The sequence below is a fragment of the Leguminivora glycinivorella genome, chromosome Z (genome assembly GCF_023078275.1).
Source record: "Leguminivora glycinivorella isolate SPB_JAAS2020 chromosome Z, LegGlyc_1.1, whole genome shotgun sequence".
Classification (NCBI taxonomy): domain Eukaryota; kingdom Metazoa; phylum Arthropoda; class Insecta; order Lepidoptera; family Tortricidae; genus Leguminivora; species Leguminivora glycinivorella.
Window position 1 is genome coordinate 13,739,746 of NC_062998.1, and position 24,854 is coordinate 13,764,599.

The following is a 24,854-nucleotide window of genomic DNA, read 5'->3' on the forward strand; positions in this document are numbered from 1 at the left end:
ATATGTAAATAAGTACATTAATTTTATATCAAGCTGAAACATCTGCAAATTATGCTATTCTTATTTGTGATGGGATACCAATAATCCCCCATATGGTGGAAATATTCAACGTGTTCTTGGATGGTCGGGCCGATTTTTGGAGTCTCACGCGTTCGAATTCAGAAAATTGCCACTGAAAATAATAAGCAAGTCACCGTTTTCAACCGGTATTCTAGTGACAAAATCCCGTATGCGAGACTCAAAATGGGAAATCAGATGGGAGAGCACTAGGCTAGCGATTCAGTTACCGCGGGTTAAGACTTAAAATTTATAATAATATACAGAGTGTGGCCTGTAACAAAGGCGAAGAATTGAACTATAGGCTATTCTCCTTATACTGATCAACATTTGTTCAGTGACTTTTAAAAATTATGAAGTCTTTAAATTTTTAATTTTTCATACAAAATAAATATTAGCTTCAACGTATGCCATTATTGTTGTCATTGACGTTGTCTGTCACACTTTAGACTTAACAGAATTCGCAATACATTACCTCTTAGAAAAAACTTTCAAGGGTGATAAAAATCAAAATACAAGTTATTTTTAAAAGTTGCCGAACAAATGTTGATCAGTATAAGGAGAATAGCCTAGAGTTTAATTCTTCGCCTTTGTTACAGGCCCCACTCTGTATAAATATGATGTGGATGTACTGTAATAATAAAAATAAATAAGAAAAGTTACACCCAAAACAATAAAGGTTTCACCTTTTAATTTTTTTATGTCTATTATTATGTTTAGTTAGTTATAAGTTGTTGAACGAAAAGTCGTAGTTGTCGAGACTTAGCGAGTAGTAAGCGACTTTGTGCTGGCATCTCAATTTATCATGGAGCCAGTATATGATACCATACATAATATATAGTATAAACTATATATCTAATTTGTATTTTCTATGACATTTAATACTCTTAGTTCTATTTCACAGGTACAATGCTTATATGAGTAAATCATTCAATAAGGTAAAGCAAATTCTTATGTCTTATGTTAGAAGTATCAAGACTCGAATTTGGGCTTTCCTGTGACTCTACGCTATCGTTGTCTTCTTCTTTTCCATGGTTTATTAAAGCTCTTAATTTTGTATCTTGCTCTAACTCGGTAAGGCTTGCGCGGAAAGAGATTGTGGGGAACGGACGACCTTTTGCCGTTACGTACGAGCAAGCAGTGCGGCCCGTGCGTTCGACAGAGGCGGTTCACTCTACCCGTGTGAGACTACATCGCGTCGAACATCTGACAAGCTGAAAAAAATTACGTAAATATTACAACATTCGACATCGATTATGAAAGCTCAGTAACCGCCACTGAAGAGCCGAACTGTTGTCCTGACTCCAGAACACTTCCCAACTGCCGAGTGGACGCTGCCCGTTGGCGTTTTGTTTAAATCTTATTATTTCACTTCACTTATTGGTGATTTAATATTATTATTTATTTGACCCCGAACTTGTGTTGTGAACTGGATTTTTGTGTGTTTTTGTTCTAATTTTTTTTTGGATTGTCTCGCATTAATTGGTAAGTATTATTTTAGATAGCTAAGTTGTAAATAATTGTTATCGTCATCATTCTATTCTTGTGTATTATTGAATCGAAGCTTTAAATGCTATTGAGTCGAAGAACAATGATATTTTAAAGTATTTATTTGATAGTGTTTTTAAATATAAAATTGTTTTATATTTATATTGTTACCTACCTATAAATATATTAATGATGCACTAAGAAGCCCAACCAACTTTTAGTTTGGTTGTTTGTAGTGCGTACTTAAAGTTATAAAAACAACCTTCGCAGCGACGCACTTTCATCGACGCCGTGAAGTGGTGCGGACTTTTCCAGCCAATATTATTTACCACATACCTTCATACTCTGTGGGTGAAAAAGGGACCCCTTTCCTAATATAAATAATATTAGTAGCTAAGTTTAAAAATAAAAACAAACGAGTTTAATTGTTCTATTGTTAATTGTTGTTTTTAACCAGACTTTGTTAATAATAAAAAATCAAGCCTTCGTCTATAAAGTTCAAAGGCTAATTAATTCATTAATTATCTAAGTACTCAAATATATGATGTACTTCTATAGGCTATATACCACCAACACGTTATAGGTACATATAATATATATAGTATCAGTAAGTAATTATATAGGTATCTCTTTTTGAAGAGTAGGTAGGTAAGGTACCTATTACATATATAAAACGTTACTGATTTTTTGTATTTACCTGCCTGCCATGCGAATACTACTCACTTAATTTATATTTCTAATACTTTTAGAGATTCTAAATAACTTCAAACTGATGATTTATATTCTCTAATCGATGTGCTCGCCAAGCGATTATTTATCTTACTGGTTTTTTATGTTATTTGTTGTAGTGGTCTAGGTCTATAGGACTAAATCTAGGCCTTAGGAGGGCGAGATATTGTCGCGCCCTCGAGATAGACTATTTACCCCTAGGTCCGAAATATAACCCAGTTAGGATAATCGGGTGTTCTATCTTCCGCACGAGATACTGTGGCACCCTAGCACCCCTCAGTGCTAGCCCTGCTGAAGGCTTACCACGGACTTCGAAGTTCACGAATTGTGGGAATATTTCTCTGTCACTCAAATTATGCCTTAATTAGAGTAAAAGAGAAAGATGCCCCCACTTTGCAAACTTCGGTGTGCGCGACACGCCCCCATGTTATTGTGAATTAATTTTATTTCAGAGTCTGATACAATTTGTCATTGATTTAATTGTGACAATTTTTGTTCCGTGGTACCTATTCTTCATGATAGATGTCATAACGTTTGATATTTTAAGTCTACCTATTAATATTGTTTTACTGTATTTACATATTAGCCGTTTTAGTTCTTACAAACACAAAGTTAATATTCTTGAAAAAGCTCTTGTTTGATAAAGGAATTTAAATTTAAAAAGATAAAGGCATAATAGTCCCAATATGAACAAAATCGTACCTAAGTCACACTTTTAATAACTAGGATAAAAGCGGTAACCTCAATAATGTGGTCCTGTGAGTGGAGTCTGACCGATCTAATTTGGCAGAAATTTTGATAGAACACGGGCAAATGTTAAGCAAACGTCATCTCTATCGTTATTTGAAGTTTTAATAACACTTCCGAAGTCTTATGCTATGAAAGTTGTTGCCATGCCAACATAATCTGTCTCTACTCTCTACTACGGCACAGTATAATAAAGAGTACTATCGTATGACTACGTTGTACTCTACGGTGCAAATTTTTTTTACAAATTATCTAATTATCAAAGGCAACTGTACCCTACCTATGCTATTTTGGATTTTTTTGATCACATGCAGTATTAAGTTGAGACCGTATTGAAAAGCATTTTTTTTCCGTGTTCATTGTAATTGGTTTTCTACATCCGGCTGCCTTGTCGTATAAGTGCGTGACTGCCTACATTACTCATTGAAGGTTTTTTCTCGTGTCATAATAATAATTGGCATAGGCATGTCGATATTAAACTTACGAACTGAGTCGTTGAGATACGGTTAAAGAAAATGCCTGTAAACAAAATATCAAATCAATTACATAGATTTTTCAATCAATCACGTACATATTTCAATCATATATATACATTAAATAGTTAAGAAAAGGACAACGTCAACAACTAGTTCAGATGAATGCAGCTTATAATAGATATAATATTTCGAAACGGTAACAAAAGTGTGTTGCAATAAACATTGTTAGAAGTCTTTTGAGGCTACTTTTTTGGCTGCCATTATCAACTGACGGTACAAGGAGGTCAAGTAGGCGTATATAAAAGTGTTCATTGGCTTTTATTAAATCCGCAATGAACTACATCGTGTATTTGTTGGTTAAATATTCGTTACAAAAATAACACATTTGACAAATTTTCCTTTTAATATTTTGGATGACAAATTTTTTTCCAGATTACAGAAAAAAATGTTTACATCACTCGTAACTTATAATATATTATACGATAAACATTTTCATGATTTACGGAACCTTTGAGACGCGACCGTCACACGCACTAGGCTGGCTAGAAGCTTTCCATCAAAAGGGACGAGACAATACGCAAACTTATAACTAAAACACTGTCATCACTAGTTAGTATGAAATGAAACGTGAAATGTTCTGCAGCCGGTACGCCAAATTAGGCTGACTGTTGGGTTTCCATTACGTAAAAGGCATTCACGGGCCCGTACGGTTGTATGGATGGCGTCAACATTATGAGCCTCAGCCGGTTGTTGCCGAATTAACTGCGAAACTAGCTTCGTCGCTGTCTCTATTACCTATTCATAGTTCAGGAACGCGATACAATGCTTAAAATCATGTTTGAATTTGCAATTTCTTGTGCAAGAATATGGTAAACAACAGACTCAGTTTTCTTAAGATTAATACGGCTGTTTTGCGGTGCGGGGACTCGAAATTGTGCTTTTCTGGATAGGTAATCTGTATATTATTTCTATTCGAGAAAACTGCAGTCTATAATTTGTGTCTAAATTTATTAATTTATAACTAAACACGTATCTCAATGAACTGTAGATATGGTCATTGTTTTATTACGCGATGAAATAAAAGTAATTAGGCGGGGGGGGGGGGATATTTAACGGTTATATAGGTAAAATCGTCGTCAATAGAAATTGTCAACAATGTTAACAAACCATTCTATAAAATATCAATATTCTATCACAATTTTATTACTTTAAAGGTTGAGGATCATAATGTGATATGAATTGATTAAATAACACATGGATTTAGCCAGTATCTGATGAGTTAGAATGAAAATTAAAGACATTTTGACTACAAGATTTGTTTACATTTTTCACAAGTTCTATTGACGGCGACTTTAGACTAGTCCATTAATGACTTAAATGTTTCATATAATAAGCAATACCTATATTACAAGAAAATACACTTACAATTAATTTATCGAACTTACTGAACGCAAAATTTTATGAATGAATGAATGAATGAAATGTATGAAATCATTGACTTACTTATTTGAGAAGTTTTAAGTCCGCATTAAAAATATACATTACAATACATACATATTACAATAAGAACATATCTCTGATAACAAAATAAAATTAAACATAAAAACAACAACACAACTGACCTATTCTAAAAACGAGCTAAATACGCTTTATGATACTCGTACGCTCAGTTTAGGACTTTATTAAGGCAAGCAGCGATTCGGCTATAGATACTTTCTATTCATATACCTATGCCGGGACCCGTTGGAACCAATTAGACGGCGAATGGATATGCCGCAATGGAATATGTCGTCTTGCCATAATATTTCTGGTCACGTTCCAGGTTACTGTTCCGTTGCTGTGTGAGCCACTTTCAATGAATACAGTCCAAGTGCTTTAGATGCGCATTGAATGTAATTAATACATAATTATTATAATTAAAATACACATTGCGTAGTCTGTAACAGTTATTTTTTTAATCAGATAGTCGAGAATGTATTTATCTCTTGGAAGTGTGTCGTTAAATATAAGATTCCAGTTTGACTTCGGATCCTTGTAGCTCCTAGATTTCTTTTTTAAAGGCCGTAGCAGGATAAGGGAAGAAAAAATTCCCTTTAGTGATTAGAAGTTGTTTTTTTTTTCTATAGTTACTTACACTTAGTAGGTAGTACGATTGTGCAAACTTTTGTTGAAAAATTCCCAGTGGTTCCGTGGTGGTCCGGCAGAAAAAAAAACAAATTCATGAAATATGACTTTTCTCTAAAATTATTTAACTCTATCATACAATCTATTTTTTCATTTTGGTTAACTAAATAGTACTTATAACCTGGAAGAATATTGAGTCTCCAACTACAATTAAATATTTCTGCAAAAAGTACGAAGTCAACATTTCAAAATTATGTTTTTTTAGTTTCTGAAGGAGCGACCACTCTAAGTGATACTTCTAAAAAAACCTTATTTAATGATCTGTCAGTCATATAAGTTTGACAGTTAAAATCGAAAAGCAACAGTGTCAAAATTAAAAAATAATGTTGGTTAGATTTTGTTACATTTTATTGTTATACCGTTCTAACACCGTCAAATAACTTAAAAATTTATTTCCTGGTCGAATGTGTAAAAATAAAACAAATTTTCGACAATATTGGCTTTACAAAGATATACAGGCTATATTTTGATAGCGGGTCAGTGAGGGCAACTACCAGATCCCGTGCTGCTACGCGAAAACGGTCTAAGGAGACATTCCATCTGTTTAAATTGATGAAGATTGGCGTTTACAGATTTTGGAAATAACATAGGTACAGGGCGTGAGAAAAAAAGTCATTTTTCAAAAACTTTTTTTTGATGCCAATTGATCCCATTCCTCTCAAGGATCAAAAGTTTGAATGGAACCAAAAAAAAAATGGCTACAAAATCCACGAATCGAGAAAAACTTTTCCTATACAATTTATATGAAAAAAATATTTTTTTATTTTTACATACCACTTACGGTAATGTACTAAAAATATACAAATTGAAGAAAACTTTCCCCATACATTTACTAGAAACTAAAACAATTTTTTTTAATGTTGACTTACTTACTTTTTGCAGAAATATTATAGTTGGAAACTCAATTTTCTTCCAGGTTATAAATACTATTTAGTTAACCAAAATGAAAAAATGATTGTATGATAAAGTTAAATATTTTTAGAGAAGAGTCATATTTCATGAATTTGGTTTTTTTTTCTGCTAGCTGAACCACTGGGAATTTTTCAACAAAACTTTGCACAATCGTACTACTAAGTGTAAGTAACTATAGAAAAAAAACCAGCTCCTAATCATAAAGGGCATTTTTTGTTCCCTTATCCTGCTACGGCCTTTATTTCATGACCATGTTTTTATTTATTCAATACAAGTCCTTCAGTCGTATTCTTAGAGTTAACAATCACAAAACAAATACAACTATGACTATGAAATCCATTTAAAATTTAAAATTAAATAGTTTCTAAAGTGTTTGAAATGAATTTGAACACAGGAATAAAATAATTTGGATTAGATAATAAATCCTAAACGCGGCGGGGAACACTCAACGAACTTTCTTCTGCAATTCCTTGATTTCATAAAACTTGATGTTGCCAGGATAATTTTGTTTTTCAATTGACTGATTGGGTTCACGGCTTAATTAAGGTTTCCTTTCCTATAAGTGCTTAGTTTACTTTGTTTATTTGCATAAAATAATATTAAGTAAAACATATTACATATTAGTATAATTATTTTCTCCCAACTATAGCTGATTTCATTGTGTACATAAAAGTGCGTTTGCGTGGAATTTAAACATATAATAAAAACTTTTTTTATATTTCCCTCATTTCGAGGCCTTGCGCAATGATTTTGGCTCAAGTCCAAGATGTCTTGCCAAGGGTCAAAGACTCCGTACTTTTTGTCTGGAGTATTATGTTATCTTTTTCTTGCAAACGGGCAACAATACGCATAAGAATATAAAGTTATCACTTACGGTAAAGAAGTACATTACTCACCTCTCTGCAAAGGTAATCATTTAAATTCAAAGTTTACATTTCGATTTCTTAAAAGACGAACGGACATTCGATATTACGTACCTCTTTACAATACTTTTGAACAAACTTTTGATAATTTAAAGTAAGGTAATAAATATTAGACTGATCTTTGCTAGGAACACTTTATAAAAAGTAAAAAGGTCGGCTAGATACATATAAATATGTTTATACAATTATACATATCTCCTAGAATTGCTTGTTTCAAGATTTAAATACCGTTAAATATTTATTACGTTCTTACAGAACCATATCTATAACAACTAACGACAGCAAAACCCTGCTATTTTACTCCGCTATTTTTCTGAACGTTATAACGTCATTACGTGTCAAGCCGCAAAAAGGGAAGCAGAAAAATCAAAAGCAGTTTTTCCCCAGTACACTTCCTTTTTACAACCAGTTGGCACCAAGCGCTTAGTTAAAGATTTTTCTTTTGTTTTCCGTGGTGGCAGCACTCGGAATACATCCATCAAAATATTTTAACAGCATTTTTATATTTTTTGCGACGAATAATTAGGAACAAACTGTGTTTTATTGATTTTTGCTCATTATTATTTATTTTCTGTCCTTTGGCTGGAAAGCCTAAAATTTCAGCCGCTGCGCTAAACGAAGTTACCGCTTCGAATAAAAAAATTGTATATTTACACTACACACCTTGGCCAATATAAATAAGAAAGTCTCTGGTCACATGTTCCTTGACCTCGGCTCCGCCTCGGCGTATTACAAATGACCTGAGACATTTCTTACTTTACTAATCTACCACAAACACTTATTGAAACATTATTAAACGAATTCATACATTAAAACTATTAATTTTTAGGTAACAGCTTCTTTTTAAATTACGATACCAAATGTCCATAAATGCGAGAGAGAAACATTTTTGGTTACACCTACAATAGATATTAGAAGCCATTTAAATACGAGAAAAAACAGTGTTTAAATTTCGCTGCTGCGGCAAATTAATCATGATTACTATTCTTATAATAGAGCAATTCAAGATGACTACCGAGAAAAAAACTTAGCCAGTGATGCGGGGAATCCGAATGTGAGAAAGTAGCCTATGTTTAACAGTTTTCTAATGTAAATATCAATAGTTAGCGAACAAACACTTTCTAACTCGTTCGTTCACTTTCACTGCTGGGCTCCAAGGCCAAAAAAATTTTGCAATCGTTTAAAAATGCTACCTTATTGTGAGTCGCGTGTGTTTCGTAAGAGTCCACCTGCGCGCTGGCTGTTTGGAGCAGTATCAGTATCGATACAATTCATTTTTACAATATGGATTGACTACAGCGATTGTTCATTCGTTGAATGACTATAACTATAAATATAACTCTGGAAATTACCTTATTCTTTTTTTTTGTAAACATGAAGTTTAATAACAATATGACACTATAATGGCTAATTTTAATTGCTCGCGAAAAAAATAGGGTAAGTTGGTCTTGCACAGTAATTATTGCGATCTCTGAGATTTCTGATTCACGATTCCCAAAACTTGTTCCTGTGCATAAAACCCTACTTTAAAAACGTTGTTTTGCTTTAAGTATGGCCCATTCATATTACCTCTACATTGTCATATATCATTGATCATAGGTCTGTATGCCTCCCTTTTTCTTCAACGTGAAAAAAGGACATGTTGTCTATGATCATATTTCTATGATAGTCTAATATCGGCCTAAGAATTTTCCGGTATTTTTTTCAAACAAGATGCAATTGCCGTGCTAACGCAGTCGGCACCGGCAGCGGCACGGCCCGTCGAAGAGAGCGGAATGTGACCTATTCGGAATGAACCGCGTCGCGCCGGCGGCCCACCGCAGCTCGGCGGGATCCGAGTACAGCCATATGTATCGTGGTCGTGGCGGGCAAGGTGCTCACAAATATCGGAACACCTTGGTGATAGGGGGGTGTTCCGATGTTTGTGAGCGCGACGTGATGGCGACATTACACTAGAGATGTTAATAACATTCTTGAACGTTAAATTTGTAATAGCAAAGCAATTGCATGCAACAGGCATGTATACTTCTAATAGTAAATTTGTGAAACAAGTACAAAGCATGTAGCGATCGACCAAGGCCAATTTAATATATTTACTTTTAAAATATTTATACGCAATTTTACTAGGTATTTAGAGAATACATACGAATTATATTACCCGTAAGTAATATTTATTAATGTTGTTAAAGAAAAATGTAAGTAGATACGTTGACAAGAAAAGACGTCGTTATCAAACGTTTAATATAAAGAAGTAAGGGATTACCACAAAATTTTCAAGTAACTTATAAAAGTTGGTAAAGAAGTAAATATATATGAAAGATATATGAAATATATATATGAAGAAAATAATAGATGAAAGCTTACCGAACAGAGCAGAGTTTCAATATTCTTTTTGATATACAATTCGATTAAAAGCTGTAAGCCTATTTCATTTAAAAAAGTACAACTTTATTTATACACCTGACAAATTTTTACTGAAAATAAAATTTGTATTTATAAGTCTTTGTAAACAACAAAATCGTCGTGAAGCCACCGTACTTCACGCAAATTAGAATTCAATTTACACCAGAGCCACTGATATAAAACTATGCCCCGATAAGCAAAAGACGTTTGTGAGACCAAAGTTTTACGAAGTTACGCCGTTCGAGACCAGTATATATGAGCACTTTCTCGATATATGAGAAATCTTTTTACTCCTTTGCGTCTACTACATCGGCAAAGAAGAACCGAGACGTTATTGAAATTCTTATGCTGATTTTTCGAAACAAGAGTGTATATAGAATTTTAAATTGAAATACAGGCGCATTCAACAGCAGGCTCTTAGGGAGTTGTGTGCTCCGAGGAACGGAACGGAAGGACAAGTTACGAAATAAGTACATAGTCATGTAACCTTAACCTTATACAATATATACATACGTATAAGACTAATGGATCAGCATGAGTTTTGCTGTAGCTAGTTAATTTTATTAAAAGTGGTAATTTTAAAAGGAGGTTGGTCAAATAGTATTTATACTGTAAATATCGTTGATTAAGGAGACGATAATTAAGATTTTATATTTCATATCTGACTAAAGAGGCTGAATCATGAATAAAGAAGAGTCTCACAATAGCCGTAAATTAAATAAACCTCCAAGTAAGAGAAAAATATAAAAAGCAAGTGAGGCAAATTTTGCGCGCGCCCGCCGGCTGTCGTGCTTGAGCTGCAATCACATTTTTAATATTATGGTAAAAGATAATATCTGTAGGGGAAGAAATGAGCCTGAAAACGCCGCTTTGTTGTTACGAGCATTTTTAAAATGTGGTGTTTTCTACGAATCGCCAAGAATCTACAAACTAAATAGGAATGTTTAATTAAAATTTGCAAAGATGTTTATACCTACGTTAAGTTTGTAGCCATATATCACAATAAAATAACTTATATATACGAACGGACTGGTAGGCGGATGGACAGAAAAATGGAGGGAAGGAGAGTCAAACATGACAAAACTATAAGGTTCCGTTTTTGAGATTCTGACTTCGATACCCTAAAAAGGGGCGTGCTAGAAATTTTGCGGAAAATAATTAGAAAGAAGTCAGCGGGTCCGACCCGGAACTTGCTCGTCATTGTCGGCCATTTCCTCTTGAGCGCGGTACAATGTCGCCCATGACGAATCGGCTTACAAAGGTCTCCGCTCTTCCAATCCACTACGTTAACCCTGACTTTAAGAAGGTGTTATACACACGCAGGGAAATTTGCGTATTATTGAGTGAACTACTGACTGGTATTTGTCCAATAGGTGTGACTACTGTGACTAGTAACTATAGGTAAATAAAAATAGTTCTAATATGTGGTGAAAATAAACCTTCCACAATAACTATTAATTTGTCATACTATCAGTACTATACAGGTATTCTAATTAGCGGGCCACAAGGCTATGACGATTTTTACAACTTGCGGCTGAAAAATTTCCTTCCGTAGATTTGGAGTAAAACTGATATCAGTATTCAGTAATATCCACGTTCGAATAACGAGATATTATTATGATTATACAAAAATTGCGTTCCGCACGCATTAATCATAGACATTTCAGGAAATCTTCATCTTTAATTGATCACAGACTTGATTATTGTAAAAAAAGTACCTAATAAATTGTTACAACGATTTTCATAAAAAAAATCTCTTTGCTGTATTCATTTAAATTTCTCCGCTAATCTGATTTTACTTGAAACTTGCTTGAAACTAATAATGCTGTGGGGACTGTGGTTGACTTCTCCTTGATTAGGTATTTAACAACAAAAAACTAAATACTTATAGGTATTTTAGATATGAATGCTCCAAATCAATAATCATCCACCCTGGTCTAACTTTAAATGGGTTGAAAATATTCAAATAAATGACTTTGAATGAATACATGATCGGTCGAGCCATTCCTCCCTTCTCAGTAAAACATCGTAGCTTATGTACTATTTGCCTCCATTCACAGCAGCCAGGACGCTGACATAGGTACTCGAATGTTTTTACGTTGCTGTTATCCTCAACATAGTTGTATCCTTTGTTTTCGATGTAAGATAAGATGGCGTCACCAATAAACTTAAACTTTGGTGTATGTAGAAAGTAGGTATAGTAACCTAAGTTTAACTCTTATGGCAAAACAAGAAAATCCCCATATCGTATACATCTAAACGAGCAATTCTTGTATATTTATTTATATATATATACCGACGATCTCGGAAACCGCTCTAACGATTTCGCTTGATTTTTTTATGTGGGGTTTTCGGGGGTGATAAATCGATCTAACTTAGCCTTAGATCCCGGAAAAAGCGAATTTTCGAGTTTTCATGCGTTTTTCTTCCGCGTTAGTAAACGCAAAATCGATAATTTACGGGCGTAGCTCATATCGTTAGTGGTCGGTCTAATATTCGCAAGCACATCGCAGGTCTCAGGGTTTCGAATCCCGGCCAGAAATAAAGTTTTTTTTTTGTATTTATAAGAGTTTTTTTTATCTAAAGACATCATACAATAAAACGGAATCGAGCTAAGCTCGATCGCCCAGATATTAAAATCATTAGATTTAATAAACTCATTCTAATAATTGCGAGGCCGCGACCGGTGTGATTCTGATTTGTGTGCAACGGCGCGTATTGGTGCGCTCCGCTCTGCCACGCCAATGCCTTCGCAGATTAAAATTCCAATCTATCGCGTTGTTTGAGAGGCGGGTTTTCTGTCTAACCTAACGAACATTCAAGGAGAATATGACGTTAATGTGGCGTTCTGCAAAGTGTATGAGATTTAAGAGAGAGTATAGAAAGATAGCAAAAGAGTTCAAGATCTTATTTTCTAAGATTTGTACGCAAGTTATTTATAAATATATTTCTAAATTCAATAACTCACGCCTCTGTTTCTAAAACGGGTTGGCAGAACACATAAATTGCTCAAGTTTCATGCACTTTTAGCACTTAAGAGGTTGAAAAAAAAAATGAAATCGTGATACATTGCAGATTGCTAGCTCATGACCCACACCAAATTGAGCCCATATCCCACAGTCGACTTCTAAAACAGACAACAAGAGGTGAGTGGTGAAATAAATTATACCTAATCAAGATACACGAGTTATTTACAACCAAACATAACTAATAGCAATTACTTAACGTTGTGTCGTGTGAGTGTTCACGTTCATAACCTGCGTGCTCTGCTAAAGAAATTGAAATAACTAACTCTTCTCGACCTATTTCGGCCTCAGACGCTGCATTTAAATAACCCGTGGCTTCATTGATTTCTCTCGAGCTACTTGTATTCATAACTTTGCTATGAAGTCGTTTTGCTTAGGGTAAGATGGTTGACAGTGGATCACTCCATTTTTCAGAGGCCATATCTCAGGAATGGTTTGACATATTTACATTTTGTTTCGACTCTTATATACATCATTTATTTAAGATTTATTGTGTTGTGGTTTAAAAGCTATATTATGAGACATGTATGGTCACTAACGCTTTTAAAAAAAAATGGAATTTGATCCACTGTGCAACAGGGGGTGTGAACAATGGATATACCAGTGGTTTACAGTGGACCAAAGAGAATCATATCAGAAAGATAAGGGGAAAAAGAATGAAACAGAACATGTATTATTTTTTATTAAAATAGTCAATACTAAATATCAAAACCTAGTAACATAGGTGTACTGATCATCTAACTAAAAGATCCAATTTCTAAGAATTTCAACTTTACTGCCTTAGAAGCTTAGTAAATAGCCATAAAATAAAACAAAAATAAATATTTCTTGTTATCTAACTTAAACTTTATAATGTAAGAAAATTAGAACAATAATTATTATGCGTATATAAATAATTAACTACTCAAAATGCTTTTATGGGATCAATATTTCTGAAATGAACATTTTGACCATACAACATAAGTAAGAGCCACATAAAAATAGTCTTCCAAGATTGTTTAATGGCAGCCTATGTTTTTTCCACTCGTTCGTTTGGTATTCCGCCTTCTTTTCTACAGGTGACCCTTTTTCGCAGCAGTCTGTAACATAGCAATGTGTACTAAATCTGACCCACTGTGTACTTGACCCAGATGACCCAGTGTCAACCCACACGCGAAAAAAATTAAATAATTAAAAACAAATACAAAAAAAATATTTATAGCGGAAAATGTTAAAACACACAATAGCTTTTTAATCAAGTTAGTAATAAAAACGATAACAAGACATTCAATGGCACATAATTCGAAATTATACGATAATATCCAACTTACGTAAATATGCTACCCGCGGAGTGATATCACGTTCACACCTGCACACAACGTTCTGTTCGCGCGGTCCCGTGGGCACTGAGCTAGTAGGTACGTGTTGGCCAGAGGTATCCAAGGCGCGTAATAAACTAATAATAGTGTATTTAGATTCGTCGTAGTGTGCGTGACCTATTGTGCACCAGCGACCCGCTGTCAACCACCTTACCCTATTTCAAACCTGTAGGGCCAATATGGCAGACCATTTAGTATTTATTTATGATCCTGTTAGTCTCTAACAAATGTGTATTGTATTTGCAAACAGATGACAAAAATGTGACCATGAAAGAGCTGCAGATAATTTTACTTTTTTCCCTACGGTACAAAGAGTAGCTATATAACTACTACAGTAATAGTGTAACTACGGTCGAGCCATTGTCGAAATCCCATCCCACCCAGCCGATCCAAACCCGACCTCCGAGTAATCGTTGGAACCTTCAACCTCGTTTTACGGCCGCAGTGGTGGTTTTCTTTCTTCTAGTACCTAAAAGGTGCTGATGACTAGTACATAGTTTCCATTTTCTACTTTATACATACATGTAGTTAAATGCTGTATAGTAAAATTATAGTATCAAATGAAATACTCGTATAATTGATTAAAGAAAGTTTTTTATTTTCTGTTCTGCTCTGTTTCCAATTAATGTAGTTATTTATTTGAAAACTAATGCTGTCTCTGACGTGACGTGATTATTTGTTGATGAGATTATTCTGTTATTGTTTTCACAACTATTGATTTAACTCTAAATAAATTAACAGGATAAACAACGCCCGTAATTGTACGTTGAAATAACAACAAATCCAAATTATATTAATAAGCGTACCTACCTAGGTCCAACCACAGAATATATAATAGTACAAGGTCCAACTTAAAACAATACTGTCCACCTAGATATACCAATGATGAAGACAATACAACAAGCCGCGTACGTAAATGTCGTGCCCTGACAAAGAGTAGGACGCGTAAAGTTTTCGCCGACCATCCCCGACCCTCTTGGATATGTTTACGGAATGTGTATTCTGCCGAAACGTTACACTTTGTTTTGGTCGCCGTTTATTGCGGGAGTTGGCGAAGTACTTGCCAGCCCCCGTAGCTGCTTTATGTGTGTGCGGTATTTCGATTGACGCGTATGCAAAAGGGTCTGAAGGGTACGTGGATTACTTTGTGCTATCACATCGGCTCAGTTTTTTGAATCGCTTCATCACCACTAAGCAAAATCAATTAAAATATACAATTTTTACATTATTTTTATTTAAATTATAATAAATAAAAATTCACTGACTTAATTATAACGTAGGTACCTAGTTAAATATTGAAAAGCACGGTTATACCAAAATATTCACGTTTATTATTTCTTTATTGGCGATATGTTTCGAATCAGATTGATGATTCTTCATCAGGCGTGAGATGAGTTCTCGCGGCGGCTACATTTCGTGTTTTTCAATATTAATTTTTATGTCATATTTCATATTGCAGTTTTAAATTTGTATAGCACAGCACATATGTCTTTGCGATAAATTTAATACTCTGCGTATTATATTAACATAACATAAAGGGTCTAATAAAATAAGGAGACTTAAGACCCGTCAAAAAGAAAAATAAGTAGCCTTTTATTAACTAAAGTTTCATCACGTGAACGCGACCACAGTTAAAATAAGAATATTATTAGACAAATAAGTTACTAATACAAAGTCAATCAACAACGATTCAACTTCTAAGTTGTGCAGTTCTCAGCGGCACCGGCACCCAAATTGGTAGAGTAATTAGACACTAAGTGCTGTCAGAGTTGCGGTTACGTGTATTGATGGCACTGCATTATGCTTGATGCGATATATATTATACACTTATCTGTACACCGTGGGAAGATGTGAGCCGACAGATTTAAACCAGCATTCCTGTGGTCAATAATATATGAAGTGAAAATGTTATATTACGTGTCGAAATTGGTAAAACCACGGTGAAACAATAAATATTGAAGTTCAGTAGGCTCAGAGATAGGAATATTAGACAAGTCTTGCCAAATTTAAAATAGCGAAATAGAAGCCTTATTAGGGACTTCAGCGACTCGTATCCAGAAATAGCTAACTCGTAGTGTATATCTTGATAGAGTGATACTTAGGTTACAGTAGGTACTGGGTAGATATTTTTTTAGAGAATATCACAACCACATGTAGCTTTCAAGTACCCTAGTTGATATTAATTGAGGAGATAACTATTTTTTGACATAACATCTTTGGAATAAAGCAATGTGTTTACTAGACAAATCTTGCACAGAATCCATTCGTACTCGTATTGTACTGTTTATGAGTCATAAAGTTATTTTATTAATATCTAATAGAACAAGTTTGTGGCGGTATGCGAGCGTGGACTAGGCGTGGCGTGTCGAGGCCGCCGGCTAAAACGAAAGTCGCGACGGAGAGGTGAACTAGTTGACGCAGTGGTCAGTCTGACCAAAGTTACACTAATGTGCAGTACAACAACTTTATTTTATTTCATAACCAACTGCCAGCTAATTATTAGAACAGATCGGTGTTTACTAAAGCCCATAAAAAGGTAAAGGATGTCGGGTCGAGTGGTGCGCCATTATTACTGCCATCTATCAAATTGCTTAACAAAATGAGTGTTAGGTACAGTGAGCTGCAAAAGTGCATGGCGAAGGTATTCATTGTAATTTGTCCATGTAATTGTCAGTAACAATCGCAATAATTTATTTATCACAAAGCATTTCATTATTTAGAGCCCCCGCACATTGGCCACTTAGTGGCGGCCACTAGTAGCTGCGGACGCGTTTCTCCATACATTTTGTATAGCATCGGCGCACACCGAGCGTTTGAGTGGCCGCGTCTGAGCCTGACCAAATCACTGGTGGTCGCGTTTAGTGGTGGCGACTAGTGGCCATAGTGTGCGGGGTCGCTTAGAGACCCGCCCAGATCCGCACTTCTTGTATCACTCTACCTAAATATTAAAAAAAGACATCAAAATCCGTTGCGAAGTTGTAAAGACTTACGCATACATAGGGGCACACAGACATACAGACAACAAGAAAATACTTTGTTTTATACTATGTGTTTGTTTTCACTTTCTTAGACGTCTTGAAGCAGTCATAGTACTGTTCTTTATAATTTAACGATAATTAGTCTGTTCTTTGTTCGTGAACTGGACGTATTCACGGAACTTAAAAGTAGTTGACGACCATATGTACAATGCCTGACTTTACAAATACTAGTAAGTACAAGTTACTATTTTAGCTGAAACTATTCAATCTATTTACAATAAATGTTTTAGCCTTTTGAATACTACAAAGTCAAGCCACAAGACCATGATAATATCATTTTTCTACTCCAGCACTTAAATCTGTCAATTACATTATTGTCAGCGGTATCCAAATTAACTGCATTTGAGTAACGATAAGAAAGTCTATTTGTCTATAGGTTCATATGATAACTGTTGAGCAGTAATCTTATGAATATAGGAGCTCTGTTATTTTTTTTTAAAGTAAAACTTCCATTTAACAGGTTTGTTTTCAATTGCTAAAAGTCTCGTACCTTACTTCGCTACTGCGGTACTCAACTTTTATAGCCTTCATAAAGTTATCATTATATAAGTAATAACTATTAGAAAGCATTTTATTTCTCCCTTTTCTTAAACAAATCTTATATTATCTTTTGTTATTTCATTTCAACATCGTTAAATGAGAGAATTGTCTGTAATCCGCATAACTTTCAATTTGTAACAATTTGAAATAAAGAAACCACAAGTCAAATGCAGCAATGCGACAAATATGAAATTTAAAAATAAGTTAGTACCAATCTCTAAAATTAAATTCTGACTTTATTACATTTGAATATTTTATTTGTAAACATCTTCATAATGCCCACTAAAAACATTTTTTTAATGTTTATCTTTATAATGAAATTTGTTATTAACTTTACCACAACTCATTTTCGAGGCAAAGGTCTTGAGAGACAGCCGGGCCGTTCTGTTCAATCTTTCAAGCTCTAAAATATAAAATATAGGTCAGCTAGCTGATATTTTAAAGATTAGTATCATATTAGAACAAAATATATACTTTTCAGAAGTTTCCAAATAAGTAGGAAGGTATTTCCGTACCTAGTAATATTATCGTCACCAAGATTCCAATTTTATTAACCGGTCCACCAATTTAATAGGCAGTTTCACAATTCCCGTATCAATTTTCTTAGTTAACGATGACGAATAACGAGTTTCCTGATACAGAGTAGTTAGCGGTCGACTAAATCGAACTACTCGCTATTTTGTTTGATAACAAGGTACGAAGGGCAGGTTTGTGCAGATCTCGGGGGAAAATGGAATTGAATAGCGAGAAATGAGAATTTGTTAAAAATCGTAATGATTACTTAAAAAGCGCTGTTATAAATGGTTATATCAAATAAGTAAGATATAGTTTTGCTGTTTAGTTAAGTACTAGGTGCTGACTTTCAGTCTTAACATTTATAGAAATACACGAGTAGTATACATGATGATAATGTATGTAATAAATAGCCAAACTTTGCATAGTGACGTTTGAGGTCATAATGAACAACTTTTTAACCGACTTCAAAAAAAGGAGGAGGTTCTCAATTCGACTGAATTTTTTTAAAAAAATTATTATTAGGTACGGGACCAATGCTAAAACCGCGAAATGAAGGCTGTTCCATAGAAATGAGCGACATCACGTCAAAATGTATGAAATAGGCAAATTTTAGCTTCGCGATTTCAGCATGGGTCTCAAATAAAAGTTGTTCATTATGATTATAACCAAGGATCGGACAAACGACCGTCATTTCGAAAATGTAACCCTGTTCCGTACAGCAGAGACTTCCTTATGTTAATAAAAAAATTGTAAGTGTTTTATAAATTTATTGGACCATATAATTTATATCCAGTGACAAATTAGTTAATGATTTTTTTTTTTGTATGTCTTTCCCTTCACGGAACAATGGTATTCCGGACCTTTGGGAGGCGTGCGCGGGGCCGAAGCCAACACGTAGAGGCCCTTTCGACACTTTAATGAAATGTAAGGGGTACACCGGGCGGATGTTGCCCTTGCCCGTATCATGGGACACACGCAGAGGCAACACCCGCCAGGGTGTAAGAACTATTTGAGAGTTAATGGAATCTAAAATGAACTGGTCTATTTTGATGAAAGTGATGGACTAAATACTGGGCTATGGATAAAAAAAACCGGACGCCTGCCTAATAAAACGGTATCCAATTTTATTTCCGGCAGACGGTGACTCGTCCCCACAAGATGGGCCCCCACAAAAAGCGACATCCAAGATGGCTCAAGGGCAACACCGGTGTGAGAACTCAAGGGTGTCGAGAGGTGTACACCGCTTTCTGCCCAGTGGCTGTTAAGCCACTGCACCAACTCGCGTCTTATGCAAATTTTCACTTCCACCCCTGGGGCATGTAGCCCTAACGACTCCACTCTGGACGGCCAGCCAAGGCAAGCCAGAGGTAGAGAGTACTGTCCCACCCACCCGCCTTACGGGTAACAGAACTCCCCAGGAGCACTCGGGTACGTGGGGTCGCTGTTCCCCAACAGCTCGCCACAAGCTGCCCTGCGTTGACTGATTGCACTGGTAAAACTAATGATTATTATTACGAAAATTACTTTCGCCAATAAAATAGAATGACCAAATTTTTTTCTAAATTTTCAGGTGTGAGCCTATAACGACGTGAATTTAGGACCCATTTATGCGTTGAAAAAGTCCGTTCACATTCTACGGACGTCATAGGGGCATAAGAGACAGCGTGAAGTATGTGTGTTAACTGTATAACTTATGTTACGTTATGTTTGATGTTTTTATGTTTATATGTGTTATATGTTTTATCGGAGTTAATGTATGTACAAGTGTAATTGGTAAACCGTTCTTGTAACTAAATAAATAAATAAATAAGTAATCGTTGACATTGGTATATTGTTCTCCCAATATGATTGTGCCTCGGAGTTAATTTTCTCATGAATTTCGAAAAAATTGTTTCCGCAATTCGAAAGATTAAGAAATTAATAAAAATCCCCAGTTTAAAAAAAGATTTTCTGTACATAAAAAAATATTTCCAAGTCATCCCACAAAAAATTCTTGAACTACAAAGGACGAAGTTACACATAAAAAAAGCATTTAAAATTGTTAAGGACATAAGGACTGTTTTACAAAATATTCCCGGGAGTTTTACATCTACAGCTATGTCAAAATTTCAAGCAATTTTTAATAGGAATCCTGACTACATCACCGTGAAACAAATTCATGAGAAAATTAACTTCGAGGTACAATCATATTGGGAGAACAATATACCAATGTCAACGATTACATATGCCCCTATGACGTCCGTAGACTGTGAACGGACTTTTTCAACGCATAAATGGGTCCTAAATTCACGTCGTTATAGGCTCACACCTGAAAATTTAGAAAAAAATTTGGTCATTCTATTTTATTGGCGAAAGTAATTTTCGTAATAATAATCATTAACTAATTTGTCACTGGATATAAATTATATGGTCCAATACATTTATAAAACACTTACAATTTTTTTATTAACATAAGGAAGTCTCTGCTGTACGGAACAGGGTTACATTTTCGAAATGACGGGCGTTTGTCCGATCCTTGATTATAACCTCCTCACTATGCAAAGTTTGGCTAGTGATTAATTGATTATTTACAAAATCAACCTGTATCTGTATTTATTTTGTTTATTGTTTACCTAATGCAATCATTACAAATAAGTTGCATAATATTATCTGCATGTGTGTGTAAAATGAGTGATGGGCGATATTGTTTGTTAATAACTAAGTTTGTATATACAAATAAATAACTTTAATTGAGACATGCTCGGATTGCAGACACGAGAAACTACCTTTTTGTATGTAAATAATATCGTAATATATTGCTAGATTAATCTAGTTTAACTTTATAATTAATTTGATATCTACATAAATCCGTTATAGGCAGGGTGCGAGTGATTGGAGCCGATTGACACAAATACACGCTAATACTGGCGAAAGCCTTTGGAACTAATTAAAAAAAAAACTAGAAAATGTGGGCAGCACTAGTCGCGTACATAGCGAATGAGAGGTGTTACTATAAGTGAAAATAACCGGACCGGACGGTACATTTACCTTCCTTATTGCAGTACGTATTTCAAGCAGCTTTTGCCACAAACAGAAGAGCCAGGTTTCGTTTTTATAATCTCAGCTAAAGGTTTTGATTGATGATACAAAGTATAGAGTCTACGAAAAAGATTTGCCGATAGTTTTATTATAATATTATTATCACGAAGTCATATTTAATAACTGTCCATTTTCCGTCTCTTATAACCGGAATCATGGCAAATCGTGAAATTCCTGGGTATTTGGTTAAACGTCAAAATAATTTGCTCGTTCCAGAAGTTGACGCCCACACCATCCATAAAAGTTACAAGCTTAAACTCACTGGGGACAGATTCACTTAGCTTATCCTGGCATGGCTGGCTTTAACAATGTTACGACAGCAACTAACTATACCTCGAAAAGGGGCCAGTTAGTCAGCCTAAAATTAGCTTATTTAATACAGGGGCGATTGAACATGATGGCAGTTTTCAAGCCATACTACTTTCATGGGAGCTGTAGGGTAGTAGTAGATCTATCATCACTAAGTAGGTACACCTTAAAAACAAAGGCTGGCATCTGTCTGTTTGTTTGTATGATTGCGAAAAACTCAGAAACTACTGACCGGATTTTCATGCGGGTTTCACCTATTGATATAATGATTGTTGAGAAAGGTTTAAGTTAGATTAAATATAGGTACGACACATTGCAGTTCTATTTTAAACAAATCTATATCAACCTAAATGATGAGTTGGTTTTTGAGTAAGCTGGTATCAATATTCTGTATCTCATACAGGTTGTATACGTGTTACAGAGAAGGTCATCAAGCGACATTTACTCTTCCTATATGTTAACGCGCGCGGGCATTTAAAGCTCTTCCACACTACGTAGACGATAATATTTGATCTGCGCATGAAAACATTAAAAACGCAACTATCTGAAAGTATCACACACTCGTAGATACGGCAACGAAACTTTCGTTCTAAATCTAAATCCTTCTAACTGAATAGGAATGCCTGATTTTACAAATATTTTTCCGCATTATATACGTATACGTAGATATAACCCTCACCTTCTTTCGATAAAATATTAAACGATCTGTGCTGTATGTGATAGCTCACTGAATTTTATTTGAAGCCATATAGAAAGATATGTGCTCGCGGACACAGTCCGAGTAGTGTGTGACATGCTTTATTCGAGTAAACCGGTTGCGGTAGCCATTTTGGTTTTGGCTAATTCGAGTACCACCGCTGCCGGACCTTCGGGGCTTCGAATGCATATTACTGGTGACTGGTTATTAGAGTCAGTGCGACTGCTAAGTCTAAAATATAGTCAATCCACATCACCATCTATTTAAAATATCGATTAGATGTTTAAGAAAAATACTTGTTCATTTGTTTATTTTTTGCGGTTTTACTGTGAGAGTTTGGGAACAAAAATGTACGGTGTACTACCCTGTGGCGAAGGAATCTTAATATCCTACTCTGCTCTCCCAAATATATAATTTTGTAGGTACTAGGCATAGTTAAACATAAAAATAAAATGTGTTCGAAAACCGGCACAGTCAAATACACAGATTCAGACAAAGTGGTAAAATTATGTATACACGGCTATATTTCCTAAACGTTAAAGTTGTGGATACAATTTTTGGCACTTTGCCTGCAACTATATTTAGGACCTTGACTGTACCATAGTCTAAATAAATATCTCATTTTGAACTTCGTATTACTCGTATCAATATCAGCTTTCAGTAGGAATTACTAACTGAAATATTATTATGTATAGATAATTTATCTAATATTCGTAAAATATGCATAAAGTAAGAGGAATGTTACCCTTTCACTTTTATTAAGCATTTTAAAGATAAGTATACTATTATAAAACATTACTGCAGCATTCTTTTAGATATAAAAAGAAAGTGGAAGTACAGGTATGAGCAGTCGATATCCTTTTATGTGAGAAAGTGAGTATTTTGCTTATGTACTGCATTTTTAGGGTTCCGTACCAAAAAGGTACAACAGGAACCCCCTTATGGTCTGTCACATTGTTAAATATCTCGAGAATTTTGGAATAGTTCATTTTTTTCAAAGTTGTCTGTCTGATAGGAGAAAAAAAGTGTCCCAAGATTTCCATACATATTTGTCCGTTACCGCCATACAAAATGTGAAAAAATGGTAACATTGGGTTAAATATCTCGATTCTGAGGGGAAACCACATAAAAATTTTTTGACAACTTTGAAAAAAATAGTTATAAACATTGTGAACCTCTACAAGTTGAAACATTTTTTTTTAATTAATTAATATAAATGATAGAAAATGGCCAAAATGAAAGGGGGGCAAACTGAAAATTTCAAGTAACTAGGTCAAGTGGGGTATCGTTAGAAAGAGATCAAACTGTACATATCAAAACTATTTTTTATAATTTTTTGGTTTTGGAAAAAAAATGTTTTTTGAAGGAAAATGTAAAAAAATCACCGTCCCCCCCCCTTATCTCCGAAGTTTACCGACATAAATTTATGAAATTTTCACCAAACATGGCTATTATAATGAATATTACAGGAAAAATAAAATCGTACACGTACCTTGAAAACTTTTTTTTTAATTTATAAAAAACCTTTCAGATTTACATTTTCAATTTCAACACCCTTGCGGGTGTTTATTGTACCTGTATTTTTTAACAAGATAACAATGAAATTACCTGATTTTAAATAGAGGAAAAATGGTCAAAATCGGTTCACGCAATAAACAATTATTCCATAAAAATCATCCTCCATACTAGCTCGCGCGCATTAGTTTACTCAATTTGCCGATAGATGTCGCTGTACGTTGAACGCTCATTTCCTACATCGCGTTTTTCCTAATATAATGAGGTCGGTTCAGGAGCGTCCTTGCGACATGTCGTAAGTCGTAAACTATTGAAGTCGAATAGTCTTGATTTTATTTGGACGTTGTCTAACAATATAAATTGTATATTAAAATATTACTTGTTATGTGGGAAATTGAGTCTTGAGGGATTTAGTCAAATCTGTAGAGTTCTATGAATAACATTTTGATGATTCAACTATTGAAAGTTTGTACGGAACCCTCGGTGAGCGAGTCCGACTCGCACTTGACCGGTTTTTAATGTGGAAAGTTAATGACCTCCTCTTCTGTTATTGTGACTCCCATGATAAAAACAATACTACAACACAAAAATAAGTAGGACATAGGTCTATTTATACAGAGACCATTATTATACATCAGCATATAAGTAACTTCGTTGTACAGAACAAGCTCGGGAGCATTTAGTATTTTATAAAATGTTGATATTGTTGAGTATGAACTCGTGCAATGCGGGAGACAAGGCCGCATCAATTTACGGGAGCCCTCGACTTCGCCGGATTATTATTTATTTCTTAGCACCGCCCCTGCGCCGTAAACCGTCCCTGCTCTACCCACGGCTAATTTCCATAACCGGGATAGG

The 24,854-nt window shown here is 34.8% G+C and overlaps 1 protein-coding gene across 1 annotated transcript in view; it reads left to right on the forward strand.

The window, feature by feature from the left end:
• The first annotated feature begins 1,204 nt into the window (after window positions 1–1,204).
• Window positions 1,205–24,854, forward strand: part of LOC125240938 (mucin-5AC) — a 77,145-nt gene continuing 53,495 nt past the window's right edge. The window contains exon 1 of the mRNA XM_048149141.1: window positions 1,205–1,542. The gene's annotated coding sequence lies outside the window, so the exon portion shown is untranslated. The remainder of the gene's footprint in view (window positions 1,543–24,854) is intronic.